We start from the raw sequence: 16894 nt of genomic DNA, 5'->3' as shown, positions 1-16894 counted from the left end.
TGTGTTCTGGGAGCAGAACAAAAAGTGTATATCCCTTTTGGTTCCTCTGTACTTTTTAAAGATTTTCAGTACCATCAGTTTTTCCATCCTTCTGAATTATCTTATACAAAGGAGCTTCTGCTTTAATTTAGCTGCAATTTGTGGTAGTATTCAAACTTGTGGGAGTAATGATTGCTAATTTTGACTACAGTTTGTTATGAAAACCCCATAATCAATTCTCCTTATGATCAATTCTCCTTAGGATTACTATAAATCAGAATAACTTGAAGGCATACAATAACAGCATTTGTCAGGGGAAAAGAAATGTCGCTTAAACATAAGTGTCCACGTATTCTTTTAAGTGTAGACTTGATTATCTATACTTTCATGGACACTCTCAAGAGATTTAGATCTATCTGAGTGGCAGTACTTTAAATTTTTACTAAGTAAACATGGCAATTGAGTGAGACCGTTGATTGCTGAGTTAAAGCAAATGTAAGCGGAAAGGTCATAACAACTGATTGCCACATTTGCTGTCCTCACTAGTAATGTATGTTGGGAAACTTGAGAGACTTGAGAGAGTAGTTATCTGACAAAGTAATTCGTATTCACAAGCAGAAGGTGGGCAAAAAAAAGTCTCTCTCACATACATTTATATCTGCATATGTCACTAACAGATTGCAAGCCATGGTCGAGTGGATAAATGAAGTCAGTTTAGTCCTCTTTATAAAAAGGTTTACATATAAAAATTAAAACTTTCTCAGCATCTCATGATGAGAAGCCCTATAACATGGAGGGGCTCCATGAACTAAAGACTACAAAACTGAGGATGAAGAAACTCATACTAACTGTAAACTAATGATGTAGAAATATAGAGGGCATAGCTCAGACTAGCAAGTAGGAAAAGACCTGAATACATTATATATCTAAACTTTTGAAAGAGACATACAAACTCAAAGTTAACAAGTATGAGCATGATAAGGTTGATATCACTATAATTTCAGTTCATATTCTACCACAATCTTGAACACTCTATTGTGGTCCCATGTGCACATATTAACGACGTTATCACATTGAGAAATTTCCCAGTTGTAGGACACTTCAGCCTCTTTCCAAGCATTGGGAGGCACTGAGTTCATCACATGAGTTAAATTAATTCTGGATCTCATGCGTAGCCCTCCATGGTTGAAAAGAGGCAGAAGTGTCCTGAAAAGAGGGAACTCTAGCAATCAATCATCACATTGAGAATTTTCCCCCTGGTAGGACACTTCAGCCTCCTTTCAAGCATGGATAGGCATGGAGTTCATCACATGTTCCAGGGTTGAAAAGAGGCAGGAATGTCCTGAAAGGAGAGAAATCTGAACACAGGCCAACAATTGTGTTCAGAGCTCCTACCTCTTATACCTCTTTACTCCCATTTTTACAACTGAAAAAATGGTGGGATGGGAAGCATCAAAGTTTCCCATCTTGTTTCATGGCCCAACTACCAGCAGTCTATTATATCCTATAGTGTTTGATGTGAAACAATAGGACCCCATGAAAAGCAGTGATTTTAACCTAGAACACTGTCTCCTATATCTAATGGGGTTTGATGCAGAATAATACGATCCAATGGAAAGCATGGGTTTTAACCTGGATCACTGTCTCATATCCAATGGGATTTGGGGTAGAACAATTTTATCCCATGGAAAGAAGTGGTTTTTAAACTGGTGTCAGTGTTTTTAATGTAAGGGGCTTTGGGCAGGCAAGGGATCTCTTGGTTTTCGGATATTGTTGTTTCTCCTAATTACAATTGTGTTGTAACCCACCTCGTGCTGCAGGGAGAGGCGGGTAAGAAATACAATTATTATTATTATTATTATTATTATTATTATTATTATTATTATTATTATAAATAATACTGATCATGTGATGAATGTAAGAGGAATGTATTGCCAGCTCTTCAGTTTCCACATGTGAGTGTGATGGGGAGGCAGAATTCAAAACAGGACTGCTGACAATATAAGAGGGGGCAATTCTCTACTCTTAACGGGATAGTCACCCATGATTTCCCCTGTCAAAGTGATGAGATTGTAAGGGATTAGATGCTGTCAAAATCAGGCTAATTGTAAATCTTATCAAGACGAAATGAGATTTTTATCACATAGTGCATGGATGTCCTGGAAGTGTATCCTTTTATTGATTGCTGGTCAGATCATCTTCAGATTGGAAAGCTTATCATACTAGCAGTTAGATTTCACTGTACAGCTCTTCTGCCCATTTCTTCTTAATGCAGTTTATGAGTTAAGGAAAAATGGAAGAAGCAGTGATAAAACAATGGAGAATTCTGAGCAAAGGACATTGTTGCCTGAAAACACACACACACACACACACACACACACACATTCAGGATTCACGGATTCAGGGTGGATTGATGAAGACTTTGATTAAAACTGCTTTCAGTCATTGGTTGAAAGGTATGATATTATTTGTAATCAGGGCAAACCCTGATATTGTAAGCCAGAGTGGTATGGTTTGAACACTGGTCTATGACTTTGAAGATCAAAGATCTCATCAGACGTTGTTAGGCCCTAAAAAAATCCTACAGAACCATCAGGGCACTTCCCGTGGGACTCCATTTCTGCAGTGCATGGAAACAGAGCCTAGCAGCCACCTTCAGGAGTCGATGTTACCCAAATCCAAGCATCAGAAAATGGCAGAAAGCAAGGGAAAGGCATGGAAAGGCACAGTAGGCACATGATATGGCTGGCCATCCCAAAAGACAGGGAAAGACAGGAGGGAACAGGTTAAGGCATTTCACTCCTCTTTCCTCCACTACCCCATTTTCCCTTTCTCTGTTTAAAGTCCAAGGATTCGAATGCCACTCAGCCATCAAAACCCACTCAATAATCTTAGAATAGTCATACACTCTCAATCTCGGAGGAGGCCAAAGGCAGACCACCTCTGAATATATCTTGCTGAGAGAATTCTGTGATGGGTTTGCCTTAGAGTCTCATGAATCAGAAATAAATTGAATACACACAACATAAACAACGGAGAGACCTGCCCTCACTGACTCCAAAACTACAAGAATTGCAAGTGAATTTGTTTGAAGAATGAACAGATACCCAACTGACCCTCCTTCACAAGGGTTCTTTACACATTTGTTTCCCCTCTTCACCATACAATTCCCCAACATACTGAAATGTATTTTGTTCTTTCCAGATTTTTACATTCCAAATTACTTGTATTCATCTTATTATGTGTTTTTTTACTGGGAAAATTGTTTTATTGCTTTGTTACTGTTATTTGTTTGTTTTATCGGGCCTGGCCCCATGTAAGCCGCCCTGAGTCCCTTCGGGGAGATGGGGCGGGGTATAAAAATAAAGTTGTTGTTGTTATTATTATTATTATTATTATTATTATTATTATTATTATTAGACTATAAGAGCAACCCTGCTTGATCTAATTGGAAGTCCATCAGCACAGTATCATTGCCCTTGAATCTTTGCTCTTCAGAATGTTAAAGCCTTACAATGTCTCCATAATTTTGATGCAAAGTAGAACACAGGGAAGAACAACAGAAATGCCATAGGAGGAAACCCTTTTCCTACATTCTGTAGCCTAATATTGAAAATGAAGTGGACTAGAGACTGCTGGGGTAAAGCTGTGAGAGAAGAACCATGGCTATAGTTCCCAGGTCACAAGGCCTGTCTTCTCCTATTTGATCCTCAGAGTAAGGATATCTCAAGGCTACTGTCTTGCAAAATGTATGCACATATGTTTTCTTTGTTTTTTAGACTTTGTGTGTGTGTTTATTTTGAATACCATAACACCATGCAACTGTGACTGAAGTTTAATGTTTCATGCTTATTGACATTACCTGGGCCTGCCCCTTGTAACAGTGTCAATGTAGCACCACTAGCACCACTATATCTGTGATATCACCAAAAGTCACCCATAAATCTCAGCCCTAAAATCTCAACATGACAATGCTGAGCTATATGGACCACTTCTGATGCAGTTTCCTGTGTTCCTTGGCATCTATGATAGCTTTGGGATACTCAGAAAAGCAATGAATAAGAGAAGAACAGCTTTTGTGGTATTTCACTTCCCTCTCATTTCCTTCAGAAAATATCTGCAGATGTTGCATGCCAAGATATATTAAGAATCCCCCTAAATCTATTTATGTGCTACACTATACAAAGTTGTTCTCAGTGTCCTTTTTGTGTCTATTTCCTCTGAGAAGCTGAAGCTTCTTTGAGGGTGAGTTATTCTTTTTCTTTCCCACATGGGTTCTAATGTACAAAAAGAGAGCTTGAAAATAAAAATGAAAGGGAAGTCCTTTCCAGGTTATGGAAAGGGGTAGTTTTTTGTCTGCTGCATTTTGAGGGATGAAAGTATTTCACTAAATCATCCGATCTTATTGAATGATATGTCAGTGATAAAATTTCAAGATGGCCTGTTTGTTGGGGGCCAAATTAACCTTTATTCGCTTAGCATTTGTCAAAATGGTGTCCTTCTAGATTCCACTTCTTGGCATATCTCTCTTCTTCCTGCTAGCCTCTGCACATCCAGAAATGTATTGTTTGAAGCCGGGACTCCAAAAAAGTTGAAGTTCAGGAATGACCTCTGGTTACCCTGCTCAGTCCCAGAAGCAAGAAATAAACCCCAGTTGAGCAGTGCTGACAGATCTCCTTTTCCTTTCCCTGCTACACAATGGAACTTCAGCCAAGCCCCAGGCTCAGGATGCAGATATACCCAGGGAGCATGCCTGTGAATGTGAGGTGCCAGATCTGGGAGAATTCCCCTGACATCCTTCTTTGGCCAAACAAAAGCAATAAAACAATCTCTGACTCTGCCCCAAAAACTCTGCATCTCTTCAGTTGGATCGATTGGAGCTTAGCACACCCAGGATTTCAGACATCAGTATTACAGAGAGATAGGTTGCCTTCTGGAGCAGATATTCAGGACCATGGAGGGCTGAAGCAAGCGAGGGAGAGCAAGTCAGGTTCACTTCCACCAACTTTGGATGCCACAATACCACAGTGAATATGCAAGCATGATATTGTATTTTAACATTTGATGTTTGTCTTAGAAAAAATTATGCCATGTATCACTAGAAAAATATACATATAGTAATTACTAACTTGTAGTAGACTACAAGGAAGCTGCCAGTTCAAGGGATTCCAACAAGGTGAGTGAAACAGCTAAGAAGTAACACCAATATTCACATCTCTTTGAACATAAAATTACAAAAAGTGCAATTCTCAAAGAAGCTATCTGCAGAATTAAATCCCATGATTAGCACAAGCATTTTATGCAAAGATATTCATATTCTAGAGATGTATGTAGGAGATTTGCTTTATACTGACCATGGGGCTTCCCTTGAGAGCTTCTTCCACCACTTCCACCTCCTCTTCACTATATTTCATTATATCACATTTTTACCAAGTCCAAGGCTCATTTTTGTTACACAGGTTAAAACAGATACAACTAAAAATCCCTGTCATAACACACAGGTTAAGCATATTAGATAATTGAACTAACAATAGAATTAAAAGCAGTTTAAAGCAAGACTGTTGAAAGGTAAACAATAATTGTTAACAGTACAGCACATCCTGAAAGTTCATTTTGTCTTGAGGAGTCAGCCTTCGAAGTCTTGCCAAAACAAAGATGGTTTCACTTACCTCTGGAAGGACAGCAAGGAGGGCAATATCTTAATCTTCCTGGAAAGTGACTTCCAGATCCTTGGAATGATCACCAAAAAGACTCTTTCCCATGTTTCTACATGATTTACCTGTGAAGATAGTGGAACAGAAAGAAGGCCTCCCCTGAAGATCTCAAAAAACAAGCAGATCCACATATGTTGGTGGTTTCTTGCCTGTTCTTCTTGTTTCTCCTCTTCTTTCTCCTCCTGGTACTGAAACTGTTCTTGCTAAGCTAGTAGCATCTGGAATTTGCAACAAATAATGAAATAATCTATGCATCCTGCTCAAGAAATTAAGTCTTTATTTATAGCATTAAAATGATTAGTTCTAAGTCAAAACATTGTCTTATAATTCTAATCTGAGCAATGGAAAAATTAGATTTTTAGACTACAACTCCCAGTATGCTCACTAGGGAATTCTGGATGTTTTAGTCCAAAAGATTTAACTCTTCCAAGAATTTTAATGAACACATCTGCAGAAATGGGAAGTACTAGATTTTCTTCAGACATGTATGCACAAATACTGTAAGTCAGGACATCTGAACAGTTCTTGTTACGAAGAAAAAGAAAAGAAAAGGCTAGGTTGTTGTGTGTTTTCCAGGCTGTATGGCCATGTTCCAGAAGTATTTTCTCCTGACATTTCGCCCACATCTATGGCAGGCATCCTCAGAGGTTAGATGTGGGTGAAACATCAGGAGAGAATACTTCTGGAGCATGGCCATACAGCCTGGAAAACACACAACAACCCTGTGATTGAATGCGATTTCCTGCTTCTTAGCAGGGGGTTGGACTGGATGGCCCATGAGGTCTCTTCCAACTCTACTATGATTCTATGATTCCGGCCATGAAAGCTTTCGACAACACAAAGAAAAAGGCTGCTTAAAAAAGGCCAGGATGTTGCAAAAAGCATCAGATTTCATAAGACAGTATTAAACTGTAATGAGATCGTGCACCCTGCCCAATGTAAAAGCTTACAGCAGACTGATGGAGCAGGTTTACTAAGATTTCCCCCCGACCTCCCCCCTTTATCTCAAAAGCATTTCCCAAACACTGCATAAGGAACTGCTTCCATACTCTTGGCCCTTTTATGAGCCTTGAGAAATATATTGTATAAGAATAATTTCATCTAATGTAAGGAGAGGTTCTCTTATCACAACACTGCATGACAATTTTTATTTAAAATGTATTGCTTCATATTTGCCATATTATGATAGCACAAGCTTCCCTGACCTCTTCACTTCCCCCTCATTTTTCTTATATGATGTTGCTCCTGGCTCTCCAAAGAACAGTTATTTGATAAGAGTGTATAAATACAGACTAAATGGATTTTTTTTAACCAATAATAAATGGTGTTTCAGATTGAAATATTTATTTTATTTACAGTGCTCTTGACCTTTGAAAGTGCTAGATCTGTTTTTAAATGTCGCACACGCCATCCATATAAAAAACAAGAAAGGAAATACTGTAAAATGTAAATGCTCTTCCCCACAATGAGATCAATAGAATGCTTTAAGAATTCCATACAAATACACTTTTGTAAGAAAACATATTGTCTGCATGTTTTAGCAGGAAAGCTAAACACATACAAATGGAAAACAGAATTGCAGTATCTGCCTGCCTCTCTCACACACACTTCTATCCTCAGGCACCAAACTGAATTTTTTCAAAAATTATGTCAGAATCACAGATTCTCTGTTCCTTACTAGGACACAGATTATATCAAATAAGTCACCAAACTTTTTTTTTTTTGGCAAGATCTGGGGTTGATGGTTTTAATTGTTTTATTTTTTTTTAAATATATTTTTATTGAAGTTTTACCTTATAAGATAGAGTAAATTAACATTGAAAGAGTGAGAACATTTGATTGTATAGAAAGTGGGAAAACTGAGATTTAAAAAGGATCAAAAAGGGAGAGAGAGAAAACCAAAAACCAAAAACAAAGCTAAAATGTCCATATTTATATATCACAGGGGTGACTGTGGTATAGAAGTGGCTGAGGAATAGAGTTTAATTACCTTAGGTAAAAGAAGTAATATTTGATTCATCTTATTCTGGAATTATAACTGTTACTAAGAATACCTCTTCGTGAGAAACATCATTGTAACCATTAAACTTTGTGCCTGAATAAACTTGTTCTTGTTTTTCCAAAAATAAAAAAAAATAAAAAATTTGCTCCCCCAAAAAAAAAATTATGTCAGAATCATAGAATTTTGGAGTTGAAAGAAGACACAGTTGCCATCTAGTCCAACCCACAGAAAAAAACTATAGCACTTCTGAAAGACGGCATTCAAATCTTGATATAAAGTTCTCGAAATAAGGAGAGTCCACTCATCACCCGGGCAGTCCGGAGCGCTCGGTGGCCTAGGGGATAAAAGCCTCGTGGCTTGAAGGTTGGGTTGCTGACCTGAAAGCTGCCAGGTTCGAATCACACTCGGGGAGAGCACGGATGAGCTCCCTCTATCAGCTCCAGCTCCATGCAAAACTGAAATAAATATCAGATAGTTCAGGAGCAGTTGCAAAAATAAGGCGACCTTTGTGGACCTGTACAAGCACTTCTCTATTAGAGTATCAGCTACAGGAGCAATAAATAAAGGTGGGCAGTCCTGCTGGTTGGAAAGGAATGTCCCCATGGCTTCAGGATCGTGAATGGTAGCAGTTCAGGGTTACATCCACACAAACACTCCATGCTTCAGTGAGGCCATTTGGAATCTCCTGCCAAGAAAATGGAAAGTGCAGGAGGAGTGATGCTTCAGTTACAGGAGACAATGGAGTAAGTAGTCTGGCTGCCATAGCCTCTTGAAAAAGAAGTGCTGGTTCCCACACATGCTCACCCTCTGTGCCTCTGTGCAGCCATTTGGCATTTTCTGTCAAGGTGAGGAGAGTATGGGGAGTCATTCTTTGGTTACAGAAGATGGATAGATGAAGCAGTATGACTGGCCACAGCTCCTGGTAAAAAAAAAGTGCTGATTCTCCTCCACCGTCTTCTCTGTGCCTTGGTGGCTACATCCAAGAGCCCTGTTATGGCATGTTTTTAAGTTTTACTTCGACCTATTAATGGCTCATATGAAAAGCCATAATTTTGGTCCCAAAACCTGCTCTTAAGTAATGCATGAGTAAGCAATGTGGAAATTTATGGAGGTTTTGTAGTTCTTAATAACCTTATAATGGTTGAGCACTTTGGACTGGTTGAAGATGTGTTTTCTCTTTGAGAAAAAGAAAATTTGAAAGTTAGCTTTTTTGTTTCGTCTTGTGTTATACATTCCTAGTTTGGACTAAATGTTTGATTGAAGCCACTGCACTCATTCTTGTGTGTACTTTGGATAAGGAATTTGCTCCAACTGCAAAGAGCAGTATTTAATTACTGAGCTGTATAATTATATATTTTTAAAATAGTGTGGTTTCGATATTTTTATTTTTATGACAGTAAAATTATGCTTGCAATGTTTAAAAATTCCATTGTTATTTGTCTGAGCCATGCTATTAGACCAGCAAGAGCTATGGGTTTATGGTGTGTTACCAACATATATGATAATTACTTACTGATGTCAAAATTAACAGTTTCCAAGGAAATATTTCTGCACCCCTATTATTAGTTCACTAATTGCCTACCTAGTTTAGACTTTGTATGGCACTTCATAATATATTCCACCCTCTTTACAACACCCTTCAGCATAGCTAAGTGCTTGCCAAGCTGTAAAGAGGTCTTGTTATTTTTAATGAGGTCAAGGGTATTTTATAAAGAACTTTAATGCTGTGCAGCAATGTACAATAGCTTGGAATTATTGAGCTGTATTCAACAAAAGGTCTGTGAAGGTGGCCTCTATTATCAAACCAATTAATAAAATCTTATAATATTGCAAAACAACCCAGCATCCCACAAACTATATGCAAGCAGCCAAAACACAAAAGCAATGTAACTGATTATATATCTTGATTTTTGGAGGATTGATTTTAGCATGATCCATAAACTAGCAGCTTAGCAATATAGCAAAATATATAACCACATCTTGCTTACAGCAATCTGTCACACTCCCTTCCATCATACTTTCCCAGGATATAGGACAAATATAGAAATAAGGAAACAAGTGGGTCATTTTGTCCCTTACTTCTTCCTCTCCTTTTCCCCAGGTGAAGCAATTCTCATGAGTTTTACTACTTTCTCAAAACTTATAAAAGTTGCTATTTGGATTGCAGTTCCCCGACTCCCCCAGGCAGCATGGCCAGTAGCACATAATCCTGTATTCTTACTTCTTCTTCTTTTTTGGACCTTCTGTATCTACAACTCATGTAACCAATCACATTGCAGTTTTGGCAATATACATACCCTAGAATAAATAAAGCAGAATTAAATTGCTTCTGATTTTCATATTAATGGAAGAATTCAGTCCAGACAGAAAAGGTTAATTTGCTCAGACGCAATCATGACTCACGTGTTAATTCATGGCCAACTCATATGCTTAAAGGCAAGCATGATTATATGAATCTTAGAGCAATATTGTAATTTAGCATAATAATAACACTGATTTACATTTATTTCAATATTTGGATGTTTTTTGAAAGCTGATAGTTGGCAACATCTAAAAGTCATGTAATTGTTGCTGAAAATAACACCAATGCAGTTTAATAGTTTTGTAAATGCCTATTTTGATTGAGAAAAGGATTGTGGTTTTGTTGCCTAAATTTATGGATGGTACAACATTCAATATGCTGCCACCATTTGCCATGGAAACTATTGAAACAATGAGATGATCTGGATAAAGCTCTTAATGCAGATGTTCAGTCATTCAGTATGAGTCATAATCTTTCTTTTGAATCCTTTTTTTGTGAACACATGCATGAAACGGAAATCAAACTGCAACTATTTATAATGAATATCTTAGAATAACAGTATTTTTGGTATATTAGAGTTCAAGAGTAATATTATCCAAAAGTATTCTGACAACCCAAAAAAACAAAAATTTTCTGCCAAAAAATTACAGGTTATAAGTTTGCCTAAAAGTGGCAGTGATGCAACCATTATTGGAAATGATAGTTCCTGTACTGAAGAATTACTGGCCAGTCTTCAATATCAGGGGTTGCGGTGGCACAGCGGGCTAAACCACTGTAGAAATGTGTTGTCAGTGGCTTTCATGGCTGGATTCACTGGGTTGCTGTGGGTTTATCGGGCTGCATGGCCATGTGTCAGTAGCATTCCCTCCTGACATTTTGCCTGCATCTCTGGCAGCCATCCTCAGAGGTTTCATCAGAGGTCTGTTGGAAATGAGGCAAGTGGGGTGTGAAATGCCCAGGGTGGGAGAAAAAACTCTTGTCTGTTAGAAGCAAGTGTGAATGTTGCAATTAGCCAGCCTGATTAGCACTGCAGCTGCAAAACCTAGCTGTTGCTGCCTGGGGGCATCCTTTGTTGGGAGGTCTTAACTGGCACTTGATTGTTTGCTGTCTGGAATTTCCCTGTTTCTGAGTGGTGTTCTTTATTTACTGTCTTGATTCTGGGGTTTTTTTTTTAATACTGGTAACCAGATTTTCTGTTGAAATTGTCACATGCTTGTGGATTTCAATAGATTCTCTGTGTAGTCTGATATGATGATTGTCACAGTAATCCAGCATTTCTGTGTTCTCAAATAATATGCTGTGTCCAGGTTGGTTCATCAAGTGCTCTGCTATGGCTGACTTATCTGGTTGAATTAGTCTGCAGTGCCTTTTATTTTTCTTTGATTCGTGCCTGGACACCGCATTTGGTGATTCTTATGTAGACTTGTCTACAACTGCATGGTATACAATAGACTCCTGCAGTGGTTAGTGGATCCCTTTTGTCTTTTGCTGAATGTAGCTTTTGTTGAATTTTTTGGTGGGTTTGTAGATTGTTTAAAGGTTGTTCTTCATTAGCTTCCCTATAAGGTGAGTGGTTCCCTTGATGTATGGTAAGAATACTTTTCCTTTAGGTGGATCTTTGTCTTCCCTCTTGTGGCTTGGTCTTGCAGCTCTTCTGATGTCTGTAGTGGAGTATCCATTGGCCTGTAGAGCCTGGTTTAGGTTGTTCAGTTCACCTTGGAGGAGGTGGAGTTCGCAGGTTCTGTTTATAAATTTGTTGGGGATCGTTTTTGACCAGGGTAATGGTTGGAGTTTTTATGGATGCTTGGGTGGATGTTGTTGATGTGGGCTTTTTTGCTGCTGCTTCCAGGGCTGTAGAAAGACTTTTATTTGTATGCATGAGCAGCTGTATTTTCATTTATATAGTGTTTTAAGAGTGTATATCAAATTATTTAAATAAAGCAGCAGAAGTTGTTTAAAGTTGGGCCCGGGCTGTGGCACAGGCGGGAGAGCAAGCCAGTGCAATTAACTGCAATGAATCACTCTGACCAGGAGGTCATGAGTTCGAGCCCCACTCGGAGCCTATGTTTGTTTGTCTTTGTTCTATGTTAAAAGGCATTGAATGTTTGCCTATATGTGTAATGTGAGTCCCCTTTGGGGCGAGAAGGGCGGAATATAAATGCTGTAAATAAATAAATAAAGGAGATGTGCTCAAGATCAAATTTTAAATTAATACCGAATTTCAGAAATGGATCAAACACCAGGTTGTAGCAGTCAGCCTATTTGAAAGAAACTGATGTTCTTCTGTTGTGGGTAGTGACATGTCTGGTGAGTAACAAGTATTTGCACAGCAGTTTTCACTCACATTACTATGGCTGAATCAAATACCTGGAAAATTGAATGACAGAGATCATATATTTTCATCAACAGGTATATTTTCCATCAGCTATTACATTATCTCCAGATGACTTCTGCTTTGGCCATGAATTGAACCAAAAATGTTTGGCTGTACAAAATGAAAGAATGTCAAAAATAGCGTATGTTGTCTGGTATATATTAGCTGAAGGTGATCATTGCAAATGTTTTCTAGAATTAGGAACAAAGGGTACAATATAGTAGGAACACTCTTTAAAAATGCCATATATGTGATCAAATAATCCTTTCAGGTAGTATTTAGTGCTGTTTTAGACATTCTGTTGATTAAATGTTCTTCTTCCAGTACCGCTTAGGCTGTCTGACATGGGGACTGGCAACATTTTTAAATAATCTGATAGGGACCAATACTGTTTTTGAGTCCACTGGTTATAATTGTTTCTTTTTTTCCTGGAATTCTCTGGAGACTAGCAGTTGATGGTTTGCGAAGTGTGAGTCAGTCCAAATAACATCATTTTGCATAGCACTGTTGCAGACTGTAAATGGCTGCAAGTCAACTACTGACTGAAAAACAAATATACAAACACACATACCAGAGCCATTATAAAATTTACTATATTTTCAAATGCAAGTTTTATGCACAGTAATTGTCTAAATATGTGAGAGACATGAATGCTTGATGTAACCTTCCCATGCACTTTGAAAATTTCATATGAAGAGTTTAACCCAACTTTTATGACCATTATCTCTAGTGCCCATTGCCCTTCTATACAGAATATATTGGAATAAATCTGACCTCTTTAAAGGAAGCAGAATTCTGCCATGAGACCAGGTCATTGAACTAGAACAGTGGTTCTCAATCTGTGGGTCTCCAGATACTTTGGTATTCAACTCCCAGAAGTCTTAACAGCTGGTAAACTGGCTGGGATTTCTGGGAGTTGTAGGCCAAAACACCTGGGGACCCACAGGTTGAGAACCACTAAGCTAGAAGCTATCTCTTTGTTTTCTATTAAGCCTAGAAAATTCTGTCAGAAGATTTTTACGTCAAGAGAAAATATGAGACTATTTGTAGATACAGTAGTTCTAAATAATATTGTCTGGCTCTGCATTAAAGATGTTGTTTGAGCAACATTTTCCATGTGGAGCTTTTATTACACAAAGTCACAGTTAGTTGATCAGTCATGATGTGTAATTTGGCATTCTAACATCAAATCATGTTTTACAAAATGTTGCTGAGTTAGTTTGCCAGGAATTTTGAGCTACACACATTGTTTCACCACAAATGCTTCCTGATATGACTTATTTATTACTTGTATTTCCCTGTGAGTCAAAAAATAACTATTACACAAGCAGAGATAGCAACACACAACTGATGGGATCCAAAGAGCTTATCAGAATTTAGCTAACTGTTCAGACACATCTAGTAGAATTTGTACCCCTACCTCATCCTTTGAATAGGTAACTCAGGCCAGAACCCAGTTAGTGACAGGGATACCTGTAATTGTGTCTTATGTGCATGCAGTTTAAAAAAAAAAAAAAAAACAATTGAGTGAGTGAAAGATATAGTCCTTTATGCAATGTCCTATGTCTCATTTCCCTCCACAACAAGGGTTTTCAAACTTTCAGCCATGGAGCCCTTTTTGAAGCAAAAGTTTCTTGTGGAACCCCAAGTAATGTTTATATATTATATTATATACAATGTATATATATCAGGCATGGGTAAACTTTTTGATGCATTGTGTTTTAAAATTTGACAGATGGACTGGGCCAGTGGCAGATGGATGGAAAGTGTTAGTGTGAACTAATTGGAAAAAAAATCACAAAAAACCCTATGCACACTGCACTTATCTCGTTTGTAGTGTCAAAAAGGAAAGGAGAGAAAGAGCAATACAATAATTAAAATAAAGGACATGTTAACATTCATAAACTTAACAGTATTTCAGTGAGCGACCCCAGTGCCCATTCAGTCCAACCCCCTTCTGACATGCAGGAAAAGTGGAATGCCCACAGGTTAACAGAGCTGCCATACTGCTGCTTTTCTTTCTCCAACTTGTGTTGGTAATCATGAATGTAAGTGATAAAAACACCTTGCCCCATTAATGGTTAAAGATACCTTGAAGTCTAATGGGCTTTCCTTTTGATATCTGATGTATCTTTTATTCATGAAGTATAGTTAACAGTAGCAGGAAAGTTCAGCATCTTTACTCCACTTAAATACACACTCTATGTGCCTTTTGAAAATACTGGATCTTTATGCCACTTGCTAAAAGTACAGTTCAGACCAGTGACCCTCCAGGTGTTGGGGACTCCAAGCCACATTGTCCAATGGTCAGAAATTCTGGGACCTAGGGTCCAAAATATCTAGAGCAGTGGTTCTCAACTTGTGGGTTCCCAGATGTTTTGGCCTTCAACTAATAGCTGGCTGGGATTTCTAAGAGTTGTAGGCCAAAACACCTAGGGACCCACAGGTTGAGAACCACTGATCTAGAGGGCCACAGGTTGTGTGGGTTTTTTAAATCTCCTACTTTAGATCTCTCTCTCTCTCTCTCTCTCTCTCTCTCTCTCTCTCTCTCTCTCTCTCTCTCTCTCTCTCTCCCTCGCCCTCGCCCTCGCCCTCGCCCTCTCTCTTTCACACACACACACACACACACATGCATACATTACATGCAAAAGATGTATAATATCACATGTAGTTCGACATCAACAATTCTGTTCTCAACCTTACATTGTTTTGCTTAATTACCCACAATATTCTAACCTATACTTTCTCCAATCCTATTTTGCTTGCCAAACATTTGTCTGAATTATACCATCATTGCCCTCCTCATTTTGTCTGAATGTTTAACATTTTTAAAAATGCTTCCAATATTTGTCAATAGTCTATGCTTTAAATACAAAACAAGAATGGAAGAAAGTGTTTCAAAAGGACAGATATATGATCACCATAAAAATAGCATATGCTTCAACAAGTGTGTTCTGCATTATGAAAACACATAAATTCTTCTATTTCTTACAGTTTTCATTAAGTTCTGCTTCCTTGAGAGCCATTAATGAACATATTTGCACATTTTAGAAGGGAATATATAAATCACTACATATAATTTAAAAAGTAGATGTCATTGTCACAAGAAAAACTTGAACTATTGGCTGATCTATAGCTTGGCAATCCAATTTAGCATGGCCACTTTAGCACAAAGCACCACATTCCTTTTTCAGATTGATGGAAACAGCATTTTCAATAGTAAACTTGCTGCATTTTTGCTTTATCTAACATTCAGATGTGTAACATTCATACTACCTACAGAAAGATGACTTAAAGAATCTTCCTTTAATTTGCTATATTCCCCAGATTTAAAGTAGTGCTAAAAATAAATAAATTCCTGTAGAGACCAAATGGGTGATAGGTCTGAAATGAAAGTTGAAAATTCACACATGAGACGAAGCTAAAACATACACTCTAAAAAGTGCTAAAAGAAACACAGTGACTCCTTATTTTTTGTACACAAAAAGAATATAACCAAAAATATTAACATAAAAACATTATTTCACTTAATAAGGGGGAAAAGGGTCACTTAAGAATAGAAAAGGAAGACGGAGAGTTGAGATGTTACAAATAATATGTTGTTTACATTTGTTTATCTTTGGTGGCATTATGTTGTGAAATGTCTAATGTCTAAAGTAAGTAGTGTCTATATGGGTCAAATATTTTGGACTCGCCTCTCAACTGGTTTGGAGAGCTCACACAATGCATGGCTGGATTCCCAGCAGAACTGCCCCAGCCATTTGACCAGGAAAAGCAAGGTCATGGCAGGCATCTGTGAGTGAGCTACTTGTATCTGGCAACACAGCAGTATTGGTGGCTGCCTCAGTGTATCTTTTGCCCAATCAGCAGTCTGGGTGCCAAAGGACTCTGGGGTTGGTCTTGGATTGCAGTGAGTCAGCTCTTGAGCAGTTTGCCTCAGATTAACTGAGGTTGGATTTACACTTCCAAATAATGCAGTTTGAACTGCATTATACGATCAGTGCAGACTCATATAATGCAGGTCACTGTAATTCAAACAGTTAGATAGAAATGGCTCAGCATTTCTAATCATAGAGAAAATACTGTCTGATGAACATGTGGTATATTGACTGTGAATGGGGGGTGTGGCAATGGCTTAGTCATAACCATGTGAGGGTTATTGCAAAGGGGTTGCATCAGCCAGTTTCCCTTACTTAGGATGTATCAGCAGGTAACTATATAAAGAGAATGAAAGAATACGCCTTTTTCTCTCCTGTGTGACTTGGCGTGAGTATCTGCCTATGAATTATGTGACTATTTGATGACTCTGGTTGTTTGCAAGTACAAGGGAAGTGGATTTGCGTATCCTATTTGTATATATTGCAACAGTGAACATTAAAGCCTCTGTATATTTTGGATGAAAACCTAAATCCGTGAGTTTACTAAACAGTGTGTGTAGTTAAGGTCAGATGCTGGTAGTTAAACTCTGCTGATATATTGTCTGAAGCATATGTTTTTGCTGTGAAAGAACTCTGCTGTATTTT

The sequence above is a fragment of the Anolis carolinensis genome, chromosome 3, assembly GCF_035594765.1.
Source record: "Anolis carolinensis isolate JA03-04 chromosome 3, rAnoCar3.1.pri, whole genome shotgun sequence".
In the NCBI taxonomy this organism is placed as follows: Eukaryota; Metazoa; Chordata; class Lepidosauria; order Squamata; family Dactyloidae; genus Anolis; species Anolis carolinensis.
Note: the sequence above shows the minus strand (reverse complement) of the source record.